Source organism: Lepisosteus oculatus, chromosome 14 (genome assembly GCF_040954835.1).
Source record: "Lepisosteus oculatus isolate fLepOcu1 chromosome 14, fLepOcu1.hap2, whole genome shotgun sequence".
In the NCBI taxonomy this organism is placed as follows: Eukaryota; Metazoa; Chordata; class Actinopteri; order Semionotiformes; family Lepisosteidae; genus Lepisosteus; species Lepisosteus oculatus.
In genome coordinates this window covers 29,186,157-29,200,511 of record NC_090709.1, presented here as the reverse complement: position 1 = coordinate 29,200,511, position 14,355 = coordinate 29,186,157, and the positions used below count along the sequence as shown (strand labels likewise).

At 52.4% G+C, this 14,355-nt stretch overlaps 21 non-coding genes and 1 pseudogene across 21 annotated transcripts; all 22 read left to right on the top strand.

The window, feature by feature from the left end:
• The first annotated feature begins 125 nt into the window (after positions 1-125).
• Positions 126-244, top strand: LOC138216822 (5S ribosomal RNA). The gene has a single exon (XR_011180534.1). It is a non-coding gene; the product is annotated as a 5S ribosomal RNA (ribosomal RNA).
• A 537-nt stretch (positions 245-781) lies between these two features.
• Positions 782-900, top strand: LOC138216772 (5S ribosomal RNA). Its single transcript, XR_011180484.1, has one exon. It is a non-coding gene; the product is annotated as a 5S ribosomal RNA (ribosomal RNA).
• Positions 901-1,436: 536 nt separating this feature from the next.
• LOC138216921 (5S ribosomal RNA) lies at positions 1,437-1,555 on the top strand. Its single transcript, XR_011180634.1, has one exon. It is a non-coding gene; the product is annotated as a 5S ribosomal RNA (ribosomal RNA).
• A 537-nt stretch (positions 1,556-2,092) lies between these two features.
• On the top strand, positions 2,093-2,211 carry LOC138216351 (5S ribosomal RNA). The gene has a single exon (XR_011180062.1). It is a non-coding gene; the product is annotated as a 5S ribosomal RNA (ribosomal RNA).
• Positions 2,212-2,748: 537 nt separating this feature from the next.
• Positions 2,749-2,867, top strand: LOC138244842 (5S ribosomal RNA). Its single transcript, XR_011193457.1, has one exon. It is a non-coding gene; the product is annotated as a 5S ribosomal RNA (ribosomal RNA).
• A 537-nt stretch (positions 2,868-3,404) lies between these two features.
• LOC138244400 (5S ribosomal RNA) lies at positions 3,405-3,523 on the top strand. The gene has a single exon (XR_011193013.1). It is a non-coding gene; the product is annotated as a 5S ribosomal RNA (ribosomal RNA).
• A 537-nt stretch (positions 3,524-4,060) lies between these two features.
• On the top strand, positions 4,061-4,179 carry LOC138244399 (5S ribosomal RNA). Its single transcript, XR_011193012.1, has one exon. It is a non-coding gene; the product is annotated as a 5S ribosomal RNA (ribosomal RNA).
• Positions 4,180-4,716: 537 nt separating this feature from the next.
• LOC138245263 (5S ribosomal RNA) lies at positions 4,717-4,835 on the top strand. The gene has a single exon (XR_011193874.1). It is a non-coding gene; the product is annotated as a 5S ribosomal RNA (ribosomal RNA).
• A 537-nt stretch (positions 4,836-5,372) lies between these two features.
• LOC138218416 (5S ribosomal RNA) lies at positions 5,373-5,491 on the top strand (annotated as a pseudogene).
• A 537-nt stretch (positions 5,492-6,028) lies between these two features.
• Positions 6,029-6,147, top strand: LOC138216771 (5S ribosomal RNA). The gene has a single exon (XR_011180483.1). It is a non-coding gene; the product is annotated as a 5S ribosomal RNA (ribosomal RNA).
• Positions 6,148-6,684: 537 nt separating this feature from the next.
• Positions 6,685-6,803, top strand: LOC138217108 (5S ribosomal RNA). The gene has a single exon (XR_011180821.1). It is a non-coding gene; the product is annotated as a 5S ribosomal RNA (ribosomal RNA).
• Positions 6,804-7,339: 536 nt separating this feature from the next.
• Positions 7,340-7,458, top strand: LOC138216350 (5S ribosomal RNA). Its single transcript, XR_011180061.1, has one exon. It is a non-coding gene; the product is annotated as a 5S ribosomal RNA (ribosomal RNA).
• Positions 7,459-7,995: 537 nt separating this feature from the next.
• Positions 7,996-8,114, top strand: LOC138244398 (5S ribosomal RNA). The gene has a single exon (XR_011193011.1). It is a non-coding gene; the product is annotated as a 5S ribosomal RNA (ribosomal RNA).
• Positions 8,115-8,651: 537 nt separating this feature from the next.
• LOC138244397 (5S ribosomal RNA) lies at positions 8,652-8,770 on the top strand. The gene has a single exon (XR_011193010.1). It is a non-coding gene; the product is annotated as a 5S ribosomal RNA (ribosomal RNA).
• A 537-nt stretch (positions 8,771-9,307) lies between these two features.
• LOC138244395 (5S ribosomal RNA) lies at positions 9,308-9,426 on the top strand. Its single transcript, XR_011193008.1, has one exon. It is a non-coding gene; the product is annotated as a 5S ribosomal RNA (ribosomal RNA).
• A 537-nt stretch (positions 9,427-9,963) lies between these two features.
• LOC138244394 (5S ribosomal RNA) lies at positions 9,964-10,082 on the top strand. Its single transcript, XR_011193007.1, has one exon. It is a non-coding gene; the product is annotated as a 5S ribosomal RNA (ribosomal RNA).
• Positions 10,083-10,619: 537 nt separating this feature from the next.
• Positions 10,620-10,738, top strand: LOC138245179 (5S ribosomal RNA). The gene has a single exon (XR_011193793.1). It is a non-coding gene; the product is annotated as a 5S ribosomal RNA (ribosomal RNA).
• Positions 10,739-11,275: 537 nt separating this feature from the next.
• On the top strand, positions 11,276-11,394 carry LOC138217684 (5S ribosomal RNA). Its single transcript, XR_011181396.1, has one exon. It is a non-coding gene; the product is annotated as a 5S ribosomal RNA (ribosomal RNA).
• Positions 11,395-11,931: 537 nt separating this feature from the next.
• LOC138244800 (5S ribosomal RNA) lies at positions 11,932-12,050 on the top strand. The gene has a single exon (XR_011193415.1). It is a non-coding gene; the product is annotated as a 5S ribosomal RNA (ribosomal RNA).
• A 537-nt stretch (positions 12,051-12,587) lies between these two features.
• LOC138216308 (5S ribosomal RNA) lies at positions 12,588-12,706 on the top strand. Its single transcript, XR_011180019.1, has one exon. It is a non-coding gene; the product is annotated as a 5S ribosomal RNA (ribosomal RNA).
• Positions 12,707-13,243: 537 nt separating this feature from the next.
• On the top strand, positions 13,244-13,362 carry LOC138217689 (5S ribosomal RNA). The gene has a single exon (XR_011181401.1). It is a non-coding gene; the product is annotated as a 5S ribosomal RNA (ribosomal RNA).
• A 537-nt stretch (positions 13,363-13,899) lies between these two features.
• LOC138244393 (5S ribosomal RNA) lies at positions 13,900-14,018 on the top strand. The gene has a single exon (XR_011193006.1). It is a non-coding gene; the product is annotated as a 5S ribosomal RNA (ribosomal RNA).
• Positions 14,019-14,355: the final 337 nt, after the last annotated feature.

Below are 14,355 nucleotides of genomic sequence, written 5' to 3'. Positions count from 1 at the left end.
GACGAAGGCAGTGAAGAGAGAGAACGTGGGAAGAAGAGAAAAACGCAAGGGAAAAAAAGCAGCGTCGTAAAAGAGGTGACGGAGCTGTCCTCTCAATAAGAAGGGTGCCAGCGAGCCTTGCTCTCGCTTACGGCCACACCCCCTTGAGCACGCCTGATCTCGTCTGATCTCGGAAGCTAAACAGGGATGGGCCTGGTTAGTACTTGGATGGGAGACCGCCTGGGAATACCAGGTGCTGTAAGGTTTTAAGCAAAGGAGGCGCCCTATCCCCGCTCGCTCGCTCATTCCCCTGTTCACACGTGCAGTGCGGCTTGTCCGTCTGTTTATTTGTCAGCTTTGGTGAGACACGGGTGCTTGTGTATTAGCGTGAGCGTTTTTTATTCTGATCAGGAACAGTTTTACAAGTCCGCAAAGGATCGAGGAAAGGTTTATCGCCAGCTGAAAAGAGACACAGCGCTTCGGCTGTGGAGACTTGTTCGGCTGGCGTTCGGAGAGTCGCGTTTTTCAGAATTGTATTGAGATCGTTTTCCACAGAGCTCAGATGTCAAAGCACAGCAGCAGCTCTCCACAGCGATCCTCTATAGCGCCCTTTCTCCCGCAGCTCCGTCCTCATTGGAAGGAAGCAAGAGTGAAAGGCTGAAGTGAAATAGAGCGGGGACGAAGGCAGTGAAGAGAGAGAACGTGGGAAGAAGAGAAAAACGCAAGGGAAAAAAAGCAGCGTCGTAAAAGAGGTGACGGAGCTGTCCTCTCAATAAGAAGGGTGCCAGCGAGCCTTGCTCTCGCTTACGGCCACACCCCCTTGAGCACGCCTGATCTCATCTGATCTCGGAAGCTAAACAGGGATGGGCCTGGTTAGTACTTGGATGAGAGACCGCCTGGGAATACCAGGTGCTGTAAGCTTTTAAGCGCAGGAGGCGCCCTATCCCCGCTCGCTCGCTCATTCCCCTGTTCACACGTGCAGTGCGGCTTGTCCGTCTGTTTATTTGTCAGCTTTGGTGAGACACGGGTGCTTGTGTATTAGCGTGAGCGTTTTTTATTCTGATCAGGAACAGTTTTACAAGTCCGCAAAGGATCGAGGAAAGGTTTATCGCCAGCTGAAAAGAGACACAGCGCTTCGGCTGTGGAGACTTGTTCGGCTGGCGTTCAGAGAGTCGCGTTTTTCAGAATTGTATTGAGATCGTTTTCCACAGAGCTCAGATGTCAAAGCACAGCAGCAGCTCTCCACAGCGATCCTCTATAGCGCCCTTTCTCCCGCAGCTCCGTCCTCATTGGAAGGAAGCAAGAGTGAAAGGCTGAAGTGAAATAGAGCGGGGACGAAGGCAGTGAAGAGAGAGAACGTGGAAAGAAGAGAAAAACGCAAGGGAAAAAAGCAGCGTCGTAAAAGAGGTGACGGAGCTGTCCTCTCAATAAGAAGGGTGCCAGCGAGCCTTGCTCTCGCTTACGGCCACGCCCCCTTGAGCACGCCTGATCTCGTCTGATCTCGGAAGCTAAACAGGGATGGGCCTGGTTAGTACTTGGATGGGAGACCGCCTGGGAATACCAGGTGCTGTAGGCTTTTAAGCGCAGGAGGCGCCCTATCCCCGCTCGCTCGCTCATTCCCCTGTTCACACGTGCAGTGCGGCTTGTCCGTCTGTTTATTTGTCAGCTTTGGCGAGACACGGGTGCTTGTGTATTAGCGTGAGCGTTTTTTATTCTGATCAGGAACAGTTTTACATGTCCGCAAAGGATCGAGGAAAGGTTTATCGCCAGCTGAAAAGAGACACAGCGCTTCGGCTGTGGAGACTTGTTCGGCTGGCGTTCGGAGAGTCGCGTTTTTCAGAATTGTATTGAGATCGTTTTCCACAGAGCTCAGATGTCAAAGCACAGCAGCAGCTCTCCACAGCGATCCTCTATAGCGCCCTTTCTCCCGCAGCTCCGTCCTCATTGGAAGGAAGCAAGAGTGAAAGGCTGAAGTGAAATAGAGCGGGGACGAAGGCAGTGAAGAGAGAGAACGTGGGAAGAAGAGAAAAACGCAAGGGAAAAAAAGCAGCGTCGTAAAAGTGGTGACGGAGCTGTCCTCTCAATAAGAAGGGTGCCAGCGAGCCTTGGTGTCGCTTACGGCCACACCCCCTTGAGCACGCCTGATCTCGTCTGATCTCGGAAGCTAAACAGGGATGGGCCTGGTTAGTACTTGGATGGGAGACCGCCTGGGAATACCAGGTGCTGTTAGCTTTTAAGCGCAGGAGGCGCCCTATCCCCGCTCGCTCGCTCATTCCCCTGTTCACACGTGCAGTGCGGCTTGTCCGTCTGTTTATTTGTCAGCTTTGGCGAGACACGGGTGCTTGTGTATAAGCGTGAGCGTTTTTTATTCTGATCAGGAACAGTTTTACAAGTCCTCAAAGGATCGAAGAAAGGTTTATCGCCAGCTGAAAAGAGACACAGCGCTTCGGCTGTGGAGACATGTTCGGCTGGCGTTCGGAGAGTCGCGTTTTTCAGAATTGTATTGAGATCGTTTTCCACAGAGCTCAGATGTCAAAGCACAGCAGCAGCTCTCCACAGCGATCCTCTATAGCGCCGTTTCTCCCGCAGCTCCGTCCTCATTGGAAAGAAGCAAGAGTGAAAGGCTGAAGTGAAATAGAGCGGGGACGAAGGCAGTGAAGAGAGAGAACGTGGGAAGAAGAGAAAAACGCAAGGGAAAAAGAGCAGCGTCGTAAAAGAGGTGACGGAGCTGTCCTCTCAATAAGAAGGGTGCCAGCGAGCCTTGCTCTCGCTTACGGCCACACCCCCTTGAGCACGCCTGATCTCGTCTGATCTCGGAAGCTAAACAGGGATGGGCCTGGTTAGTACTTTGATGGGAGACCGCCTGGGAATACCAGGTGCTGTAAGCTTTTAAGCACAGGAGGCGCCCTATCCCCGCTCGCTCGCTCATTCCCCTGTTCACACGTGCAGTGCGGCTTGTCCGTCTGTTTATTTGTCAGCTTTGGCGAGACACGGGTGCTTGTGTATTAGCGTGAGCGTTTTTTATTCTGATCAGGAACAGTTTTACAAGTCTGCAAAGGATCGAGGAAAGGTTTATCGCCAGCTGAAAAGAGACACAGCGCTTCGGCTGTGGAGACTTGTTCGGCTGGCGTTCGGAGAGTCGCATTTTTCAGAATTGTATTGAGATCGTTTTCCACAGAGCTCAGATGTCAAAGCACAGCAGCAGCTCTCCACAGCGATCCTCTATAGCGCCCTTTCTCCCGCAGCTCCGTCCTCATTGGAAGGAAGCAAGAGTGAAAGGCTGAAGTGAAATAGAGCGGGGACGAAGGCAGTGAAGAGAGAGAACGTGGGAAGAAGAGAAAAACGCAAGAGAAAAAAAGCAGCGTCGTAAAAGAGGTGACGGAGCTGTCCTCTCAATAAGAAGGGTGCCAGCGAGCCTTTTGCTCGCTTACGGCCACACCCCCTTGAGCACGCCTGATCTCGTCTGATCTCGGAAGCTAAACAGGGATGGGCCTGGTTAGTACTTGGATGGGAGACCGCCTGGGAATACCAGGTGCTGTAAGCTTTTAAGCGCAGGAGGCGCCCTATCCCCGCTCGCTGGCTCATTCCCCTGTTCACACGTGCAGTGCGGCTTGTCCGTCTGTTTATTTTTCAGCTTTGGCGAGACACGGGTGCTTGTGTATTAGCGTGAGCGTTTTTTATTCTGATCAGGAACAGTTTAACAAGTCCGCAAAGGATCAAGGAAAGGTTTATCGCCAGCTGAAAAGAGACACAGCGCTTCGGCTGTGGAGACTTGTTCGGCTGGCGTTCGGAGAGTCGCGTTTTTCAGAATTGTATTGAGATCGTTTTCCACAGAGCTCAGATGTCAAAGCACAGCAGCAGCTCTCCACAGCGATCCTCTATAGCGCCCTTTCTCCCGCAGCTCCGTCCTCATTGGAAGGAAGCAAGAGTGAAAGGCTGAAGTGAAATAGAGCGGGGACGAAGGCAGTGAAGAGAGAGAACGTGGGAAGAAGAGAAAAACGCAAGGGAAAAAGAGCAGCGTCGTAAAAGAGGTGACGGAGCTGTCCTCTCAATAAGAAGGGTGCCAGCGAGCCTTGCTCCCGCTTACGGCCACACCCCCTTGAGCACGCCTGATCTCGTCTGATCTCGGAAGCTAAACAGGGATGGGCCTGGTTAGTACTTGGATGGGAGACCGCCTGGGAATACCAGGTGCTGTAAGCTTTTAAGCACAGGAGGCGCCCTATCCCCGCTCGCTCGCTCATTCCCCTGTTCACACGTGCAGTGCGGCTTGTCCGTCTGTTTATTTGTCAGCTTTGGCGAGACACGGGTGCTTGTGTATTAGCGTGAGCGTTTTTTATTCTGATCAGGAACAGTTTTACAAGTCCGCAAAGGATCGAGGAAAGGTTTATCGCCAGCTGAAAAGAGACACAGCGCTTCGGCTGTGGAGACTTGTTCGGCTGGCGTTCGGAGAGTCGCGTTTTTCAGAATTGTATTGAGATCGTTTTCCACAGAGCTCAGATGTCAAAGCACAGCAGCAGCTCTCCACAGCGATCCTCTATAGCGCCCTTTCTCCCGCAGCTCCGTCCTCATTGGAAGGAAGCAAGAGTGAAAGGCTGAAGTGAAATAGAGCGGGGACGAAGGCAGTGAAGAGAGAGAACGTGGGAAGAAGAGAAAAACGCAAGGGAAAAAAAGCAGCGTCGTAAAAGAGGTGACGGAGCTGTTCTCTCAATAAGAAGGGTGCCAGCGAGCCTTGCTCTCGCTTATGGCCACACCCCCTTGAGCACGCCTGATCTCGTCTGATCTCGGAAGCTAAACAGGGATGGGCCTGGTTAGTACTTGGATGGGAGACCGCCTGGGAATACCAGGTGCTGTAAGCTTTTAAGCGCAGGAGGCGCCCTATCCCCGCTCGCTCGCTCATTCCCCTGTTCACACGTGCAGTGCGGCTTGTCCGTCTGTTTATTTGTCAGCTTTGGCGAGACACGGGTGCTTGTGTATTAGCGTGAGCGTTTTTTATTCTGATCAGGAACAGTTTTACAAGTCTGCAAAGGATCGAGGAAAGGTTTATCGCCAGCTGAAAAGAGACACAGCGCTTCGGCTGTGGAGACTTGTTCGGCTGGCGTTCGGAGAGTCGCGTTTTTCAGAATTGTATTGAGATCGTTTTCCACAGAGCTCAGATGTCAAAGCACAGCAGCAGCTCTCCACAGCGATCCTCTATAGCGCCCTTTCTCCCGCAGCTCCGTCCTCATTGGAAGGAAGCAAGAGTGAAAGGCTGAAGTGAAATAGAGCGGGGACGAAGGCAGTGAAGAGAGAGAACGTGGGAAGAAGAGAAAAACGCAAGGGAAAAAGAGCAGCGTCGTAAAAGAGGTGACGGAGCTGTCCTCTCAATAAGAAGGGTGCCAGCGAGCCTTGCTTTTGCTTACGGCCACACCCCCTTGAGCACGCCTGATCTCGTCTGATCTCGGAAGCTAAACAGGGATGGGCTTGGTTGGTACTTGGATGAGAGACCGCCTGGGAATACCAGGTGCTGTAAGCTTTTAAGCGCAGGAGGCGCCCTATCCCTGCTCGCTCGCTCATTCCCCTGTTCACACGTGCAGTGCGGCTTGTCCGTCTGTTTATTTGTCAGCTTTGGTGAGACACGGGTGCTTGTGTATTAGCGTGAGCGTTTTTTATTCTGATCAGGAACAGTTTTACAAGTCCGCAAAGGATCGAGGAAAGGTTTATCGCCAGCTGAAAAGAGACACAGCGCTTCGGCTGTGGAGACTTGTTCGGCTGGCGTTCGGAGAGTCGCGTTTTTCAGAATTGTATTGAGATCGTTTTCCACAGAGCTCAGATGTCAAAGCACAGCAGCAGCTCTCCACAGCGATCCTCTATAGCGCCCTTTCTCCCGCAGCTCCGTCCTCATTGGAAGGAAGCAAGAGTGAAAGGCTGAAGTGAAATAGAGCGGGGACGAAGGCAGTGAAGAGAGAGAACGTGGGAAGAAGAGAAAAACGCAAGGGAAAAAAAGCAGCGTCGTAAAAGAGGTGACGGAGCTGTCCTCTCAATAAGAAGGGTGCCAGCGAGCCTTGCTCTCGCTTACGGCCACACCCCCTTGAGCACGCCTGATCTCATCTGATCTCGGAAGCTAAACAGGGATGGGCCTGGTTAGTACTTGGATGAGAGACCGCCTGGGAATACCAGGTGCTGTAAGCTTTTAAGCGCAGGAGGCGCCCTATCCCCACTCGCTCGCTCATTCCCCTGTTCACACGTGCAGTGCGGCTTGTCCGTCTGTTTATTTGTCAGCTTTGGTGAGACACGGGTGCTTGTGTATTAGCGTGAGCGTTTTTTATTCTGATCAGGAACAGTTTTACAAGTCCGCAAAGGATCGAGGAAAGGTTTATCGCCAGCTGAAAAGAGACACAGCGCTTCGGCTGTGGAGACTTGTTCGGCTGGCGTTCGGAGAGTCGCGTTTTTCAGAATTGTATTGAGATCGTTTTCCACAGAGCTCAGATGTCAAAGCACAGCAGCAGCTCTCCACAGCGATCCTCTATAGCGCCCTTTCTCCCGCAGCTCCGTCCTCATTGGAAGGAAGCAAGAGTGAAAGGCTGAAGTGAAATAGAGCGGGGACGAAGGCAGTGAAGAGAGAGAACGTGGGAAGAAGAGAAAAACGCAAGGGAAAAAAAGCAGCGTCGTAAAAGAGGTGACGGAGCTGTCCTCTCAATAAGAAGGGTGCCAGCGAGCCGTGCTCTCGCTTACGGCCACACCCCCTTGAGCACGCCTGATCTCATCTGATCTCGGAAGCTAAACAGGGATGGGCCTGGTTAGTACTTGGATGGGAGACCGCCTGGGAATACCAGGTGCTGTAAGCTTTTAAGCGCAGGAGGCGCCCTATCCCCGCTCGCTCGCTCATTCCCCTGTTCACACGTGCAGTGCGGCTTGTCCGTCTGTTTATTTGTCAGCTTTGGCGAGACACGGGTGCTTGTGTATTAGCGTGAGCGTTTTTTATTCTGATCAGGAACAGTTTTACAAGTCCGCAAAGGATCGAGGAAAGGTTTATCGCCAGCTGAAAAGAGACACAGCGCTTCGGCTGTGGAGACTTGTTCGGCTGGCGTTCGGAGAGTCGCGTTTTTCAGAATTGTTTTGAGATCGTTTTCCACAGAGCTCAGATGTCAAAGCACAGCAGCAGCTCTCCACAGCGATCCTCTATAGCGCCCTTTCTCCCGCAGCTCCGTCCTCATTGGAAGGAAGCAAGAGTGAAAGGCTGAAGTGAAATAGAGCGGGGACGAAGGCAGTGAAGAGAGAGAACATGGGAAGAAGAGAAAAACGCAAGGGAAAAAAGCAGCGTCGTAAAAGAGGTGACGGAGCTGTCCTCTCAATAAGAAGGGTGCCAGCGAGCCTTGCTCTCGCTTACGGCCACACCCCCTTGAGCACGCCTGATCTCGTCTGATCTCGGAAGCTAAACAGGGATGGGCCTGGTTAGTACTTGGATGGGAGACCGCCTGGGAATACCAGGTGCTGTTAGCTTTTAAGCGCAGGAGGCGCCCTATCCCCGCTCGCTCGCTCATTCCCCTGTTCACACGTGCAGTGCGGCTTGTCCGTCTGTTTATTTTTCAGCTTTGGCGAGACACGGGTGCTTGTGTATTAGCGTGAGCGTTTTTTATTCTGATCATGAACAGTTTAACAAGTCCGCAAAGGATCGAGGAAAAGTTTATCGCCAGCTGAAAAGAGACACAGCGCTTCGGCTGTGGAGACTTGTTCGGCTGGCGTTCCGAGAGTCGCGTTTTTCAGAATTGTATTGAGATCGTTTTCCACAGAGCTCAGATGTCAAAGCACAGCAGCAGCTCTCCACAGCGATCCTCTATAGCGCCCTTTCTCCCGCAGCTCCGTCCTCATTGGAAGGAAGCAAGAGTGAAAGGCTGAAGTGAAATAGAGCGGGGACGAAGGCAGTGAAGAGAGAGAACGTGGGAAGAAGAGAAAAACGCAAGGGAAAAAAAGCAGCGTCGTAAAAGAGGTGACGGAGCTGTCCTCTCAATAAGAAGGGTGCCAGCGAGCCTTGCTTTTGCTTACGGCCACACCCCCTTGAGCACGCCTGATCTCGTCTGATCTCGGAAGCTAAACAGGGATGGGCCTGGTTAGTACTTGGATGGGAGACCGCCTGGGAATACCAGGTGCTGTAAGCTTTTAAGCGCAGGAGGCGCCCTATCCCCGCTCGCTGGCTCATTCCCCTGTTCACACGTGCAGTGCGGCTTGTCCGTCTGTTTATTTTTCAGCTTTGGCGAGACACGGGTGCTTGTGTATTAGCGTGAGCGTTTTTTATTCTGATCAGGAACAGTTTAACAAGTCCGCAAAGGATCAAGGAAAGGTTTATCGCCAGCTGAAAAGAGACACAGCGCTTCGGCTGTGGAGACTTGTTCGGCTGGCGTTCGGAGAGTCGCGTTTTTCAGAATTGTATTGAGATCGTTTTCCACAGAGCTCAGATGTCAAAGCACAGCAGCAGCTCTCCACAGCGATCCTCTATAGCGCCCTTTCTCCCGCAGCTCCGTCCTCATTGGAAGGAAGCAAGAGTGAAAGGCTGAAGTGAAATAGAGCGGGGACGAAGGCAGTGAAGAGAGAGAACGTGGGAAGAAGAGAAAAACGCAAGGGAAAAAAAGCAGCGTCGTAAAAGAGGTGACGGAGCTGTCCTCTCAATAAGAAGGGTGCCAGCGAGCCTTGCTCTCGCTTACGGCCACACCCCCTTGAGCACGCCTGATCTCGTCTGATCTCGGAAGCTAAACAGGGATGGGCCTGGTTAGTACTTGGATGGGAGACCGCCTGGGAATACCAGGTGCTGTAAGCTTTTAAGCACAGGAGGCGCCCTATCCCCGCTCGCTCGCTCATTCCCCTGTTCACACGTGCAGTGCGGCTTGTCCGTCTGTTTATTTGTCAGCTTTGGCGAGACACGGGTGCTTGTGTATTAGCGTGAGCGTTTTTTATTCTGATCAGGAACAGTTTAACAAGTCCGCAAATGATCGAGGAAAGGTTTATCGCCAGCTGAAAAAAGACACAGCGCTTCGGCTGGGGAGACTTGTTCGGCTGGCGTTCGGAGAGTCGCGTTTTTCAGAATTGTATTGAGATCGGTTTCCTCAGAGCTCAGATGTCAAAGCACAGCAGCAGCTCTCCACAGCGATCCTCTATAGCGCCCTTTCTCCCGCAGCTCCGTCCTCATTGGAAGGAAGCAAGAGTGAAAGGCTGAAGTGAAATAGAGCGGGGACGAAGGCAGTGAAGAGAGAGAACGTGGGAAGAAGAGAAAAACGCAAGGGAAAAAGAGCAGCGTCGTAAAAGAGGTGACGGAGCTGTCCTCTCAATAAGAAGGGTGCCAGCGAGCCTTGCTCTTGCTTACGGCCACACCCCCTTGAGCACGCCTGATCTCGTCTGATCTCGGAAGCTAAACAGGGATGGGCCTGGTTAGTACTTGGATGGGAGACCGCCTGGGAATACCAGGTGCTGTAAGCTTTTAAGCGCAGGAGGCGCCCTATCCCCGCTCGCTCGCTCATTCCCCTGTTCACACGTGCAGTGCGGCTTGTCCGTCTGTTTATTTGTCAGCTTTGGCAAGACACGGGTGCTTGTGTATTAGCGTGAGCGTTTTTTATTCTGATCATGAACAGTTTAACAAGTCCGCAAAGGATCGAGGAAAGGTTTATCGCCAGCTGAAAAGAGACACAGCGCTTCGGCTGTGGAGACTTGTTCGGCTGGCGTTCGGAGAGTCGCGTTTTTCAGAATTGTATTGAGATCGTTTTCCACAGAGCTCAGATGTCAAAGCACAGCAGCAGCTCTCCACAGCGATCCTCTATAGCGCCCTTTCTCCCGCAGCTCCGTCCTCATTGGAAGGAAGCAAGAGTGAAAGGCTGAAGTGAAATAGAGCGGGGACGAAGGCAGTGAAGAGAGAGAACGTGGGAAGAAGAGAAAAACGCAAGGGAAAAAAAGCAGCGTCGTAAAAGAGGTGACGGAGCTGTCCTCTCAATAAGAAGGGTGCCAGCGAGCCTTGCTCTTGCTTACGGCCACACCCCCTTGAGCACGCCTGATCTCGTCTGATCTCGGAAGCTAAACAGGGATGGGCCTGGTTAGTACTTGGATGGGAGACCGCCTGGGAATACCAGGTGCTGTAAGCTTTTAAGCGCAGGAGGCACCCTATCCCCGCTCGCTCGCTCATTCCCCTGTTCACACGTGCAGTGCGGCTTGTCCGTCTGTTTATTTGTCAGCTTTGGCGAGACACGGGTGCTTGTGTATTAGCGTGAGCGTTTTTTATTCTGATCAGGAACAGTTTAACAAGTCCGCAAAGGATCGAGGAAAGGTTTATCGCCAGCTGAAAAGAGACACAGCGCTTCGGCTGTGGAGACTTGTTCGGCTGGCGTTCGGAGAGTCGCGTTTTTCAGAATTGTATTGAGATCGTTTTCCACAGAGCTCAGATGTCAAAGCACAGCAGCAGCTCTCCACAGCGATCCTCTATAGCGCCCTTTCTCCCGCAGCTCCGTCCTCATTGGAAGGAAGCAAGAGTGAAAGGCTGAAGTGAAATAGAGCGGGGACGAAGGCAGTGAAGAGAGAGAACGTGGGAAGAAGTGAAAAACGCAAGGGAAAAAAAGCAGCGTCGTAAAAGAGGTGACGGAGCTGTCCTCTCAATAAGAAGGGTGCCAGCGAGCCCTGCTCTCGCTTACGGCCACACCCCCTTGAGCACACCTGATCTCGTCTGATCTCGGAAGCTAAACAGGGATGGGCCTGGTTAGTACTTGGATGGGAGACCGCCTGGGAATACCAGGTGCTGTAAGCTTTTAAGCACAGGAGGCGCCCTATCCCCGCTCGCTCGCTCATTCCCCTGTTCACACGTGCAGTGCGGCTTGTCCGTCTGTTTATTTGTCAGCTTTGGCGAGACACGGGTGCTTGTGTATTAGCGTGAGCGTTTTTTATTCTGATCAGGAACAGTTTAACAAGTCCGCAAAGGATCGAGGAAAGGTTTATCGCCAGCTGAAAAGAGACACAGCGCTTCGGCTGTGGAGACTTGTTCGGCTGGCGTTCGGAGAGTCGCGTTTTTCAGAATTGTATTGAGATCGTTTTCCACAGAGCTCAGATGTCAAAGCACAGCAGCAGCTCTCCACAGCGATCCTCTATAGCGCCCTTTCTCCCGCAGCTCCGTCCTCATTGGAAGGAAGCAAGAGTGAAAGGCTGAAGTGAAATAGAGCGGGGACGATGGCAGTGAAGAGAGAGAACGTGGGAAGAAGAGAAAAACGCAAGGGAAAAAGAGCAGCGTCGTAAAAGAGGTGACGGAGCTGTCCTCTCAATAAGAAGGGTGCCAGCGAGCCTTGCTCTCGCTTACGGCCACACCCCCTTGAGCACGCCTGATCTCGTCTGGTCTTGGAAGTTAAACAGGGATGGGCCTGGTTAGTACTTGGATGGGAGACCGCCTGGGAGTACCAGGTGCTGTAAGCTCTTAAGCGCAGGAGGCGCCCTATCCCCGCTCGCTGGCTCATTCCCCTGTTCACACGTGCAGTGCGGCTTGTCCGTCTGTTTATTTGTCAGCTTTGGCGAGACACGGGTGCTTGTGTATTAGCGTGAGCGTTTTTTATTCTGATCAGGAACAGTTTAACAAGTCCGCAAATGATCGAGGAAAGGTTTATCGCCAGCTGAAAAAAGACACAGCGCTTCGGCTGGGGAGACTTGTTCGGCTGGCGTTCGGAGAGTCGCGTTTTTCAGAATTGTATTGAGATCGGTTTCCTCAGAGCTCAGATGTCAAAGCACAGCAGCAGCTCTCCACAGCGATCCTCTATAGCGCCCTTTCTCCCGCAGCTCCGTCCTCATTGGAAGGAAGCAAGAGTGAAAGGCTGAAGTGAAATAGAGCGGGGACAAAGGCAGTGAAGAGAGAGAACGTGGGAAGAAGAGAAAAACGCAAGGGAAAAAGAGCAGCGTCGTAAAAGAGGTGACGGAGCTGTCCTCTCAATAAGAAGGGTGCCAGCGAGCCTTGCTCTCGCTTACGGCCACACCCCCTTGAGCACACCTGATCTCGTCTGATCTCGGAAGCTAAACAGGGATGGGCCTGGTTAGTACTTGGATGGGATACCGCCTGGGAATACCAGGTGCTGTAAGCTTTTAAGCGCAGGAGGCGCCCTATCCCCGCTCGCTCGCTCATTCCCCTGTTCACACGTGCAGTGCGGCTTGTCCGTCTGTTTATTTCTCAGCTTTGGCGAGACACGGGTGCTTGTGTATTAGCGTGAGCGTTTTTTATTCTGATCATGAACAGTTTAACAAGTCCGCAAAGGATCGAGGAAAGGTTTATCGCCAGCTGAAAAGAGACACAGCGCTTCGGCTGTGGAGACTTGTTCGGCTGGCGTTCGGAGAGTCGCGTTTTTCAGAATTGTATTGAGATCGTTTTCCACAGAGCTCAGATGTCAAAGCACAGCAGCAGCTCTCCACAGCGATCCTCTATAGCGCCCTTTCTCCCGCAGCTCCGTCCTCATTGGAAGGAAGCAAGAGTGAAAGGCTGAAGTGAAATAGAGCGGGGACGAAGGCAGTGAAGAGAGAGAACGTGGGAAGAAGAGAAAAACGCAAGAGAAAAAAAGCAGCGTCGTAGAAGAGGTGACGGAGCTGTCCTCTCAATAAGAAGGGTGCCAGCGAGCCTTGCTCTCGCTTACGGCCACACCCCCTTGAGCACGCCTGATCTCGTCTGATCTCGGACGCTAAACAGGGATGGGCCTGGTTAGTACTTGGATGGGAGACCGCCTGGGAATACCAGGTGCTGTAAGCTTTTAAGCAAAGGAGGCGCCCTATCCCCGCTCGCTCGCTCACTCCCCTGTTCACACGAGCAGTGCGGCTTGTCCGTCTGTTTATTTGTCAGCTTTGGCGAGACACGGGTGCTTGTGTATTAGCGTGAGCGTTTTTTATTCTGATCAGGAACAGTTTTACAAGTCCGCAAAGGATCGAGGAAAGGTTTATCGCCAACTGAAAAGAGACACAGCGCTTCGGCTGTGGAGACTTGTTCGGCTGGCGTTCGGAGAGTCGCGTTTTTCAGAATTGTATTGAGATCGTTTTCCACAGAGCTCAGATGTCAAAGCACAGCAGCAGCTCTCCACAGCGATCCTCTATAGCGCCCTTTCTCCCGCAGCTCCGTCCTCATTGGAAGGAAGCAAGAGTGAAAGGCTGAAGTGAAATAGAGCGGGGACGAAGGCAGTGAAGAGAGAGAACGTGGGAAGAAGAGAAAAACGCAAGGGAAAAAAAGCAGCGTCGTAAAAGAGGTGACGGAGCTGTCCTCTCAATAAGAAGGGTGCCAGCGAGCCTTGCTCTCGCTTACGGCCACACCCCCTTGACCACGCCTGATCTCATCTGATCTTGGAAACTAAACAGGGATGGGCCTGGTTAGTACTTGGATGGGAGACCGCCTGGGAATACCAGGTGCTGTAAGCTTTTATGCGCAGGAGGCGCCCTATCCCCGCTCGCTCGCTCATTCCCCTGTTCACACGTGCAGTGCGGCTTGTCCGTCTGTTTATTTCTCAGCTTTGGCGAGACACGGGTGCTTGTGTATTAGCGTGAGCGTTTTTTATTCTGATCAGGAACAGTTTTACAAGTCCGCAAAGGATCGAGGAAAGGTTTATCGCCAACTGAAAAGAGACACAGCGCTTCGGCTGTGGAGACTTGTTCGGCTGGCGTTCGGAGAGTCGCGTTTTTCAGAATTGTATTGAGATCGTTTTCCACAGAGCTCAGATGTCAAAGCACAGCAGCAGCTCTCCACAGCGATCCTCTATAGCGCCCTTTCTCCCGCAGCTCCGTCCTCATTGGAAGGAAGCAAGAGTGAAAGGCTGAAGTGAAATAGAGCGGGGACGAAGGCAGTGAAGAGAGAGAACGTGGGAAGAAGAGAAAAACGCAAGAGAAAAAAAGCAGCGTCGTAAAAGAGGTGACGGAGCTGTCCTCTCAATAAGAAGGGTGCCAGCGAGCCTTGCTCTCGCTTACGGCCACACCCCCTTGAGCACGCCTGATCTCGTCTGATCTCGGAAGCTAAACAGGGATGGGCCTGGTTAGTACTTGGATGGGAGACCGCCTGGGAATACCAGGTGCTGTAAGCTTTTAAGCGCAGGAGGCGCCCTATCCCCGCTCGCTCGCTCATTCCCCTGTTCACACGTGCAGTGCGGTTTGTCCGTCTGTTTATTTGTCAGCTTTGGCGAGACACGGGTGCTTGTGTATTAGCGTGAGCGTTTTTTATTCTGATCAGGAACAGTTTAACAAGTCCGCAAAGGATCGAGGAAAGGTTTATCGCCAGCTGAAAAGAGACACAGCGCTTCGGCTGTGGAGACTTGTTCGGCTGGCGTTCGGAGAATCGCGTTTTTCAGAATTGTATTGAGATCGTTTTCCACAGAGCTCAGATGTCAAAGCACAGCAGCAGCTCTCCACAGCGATCCTCTA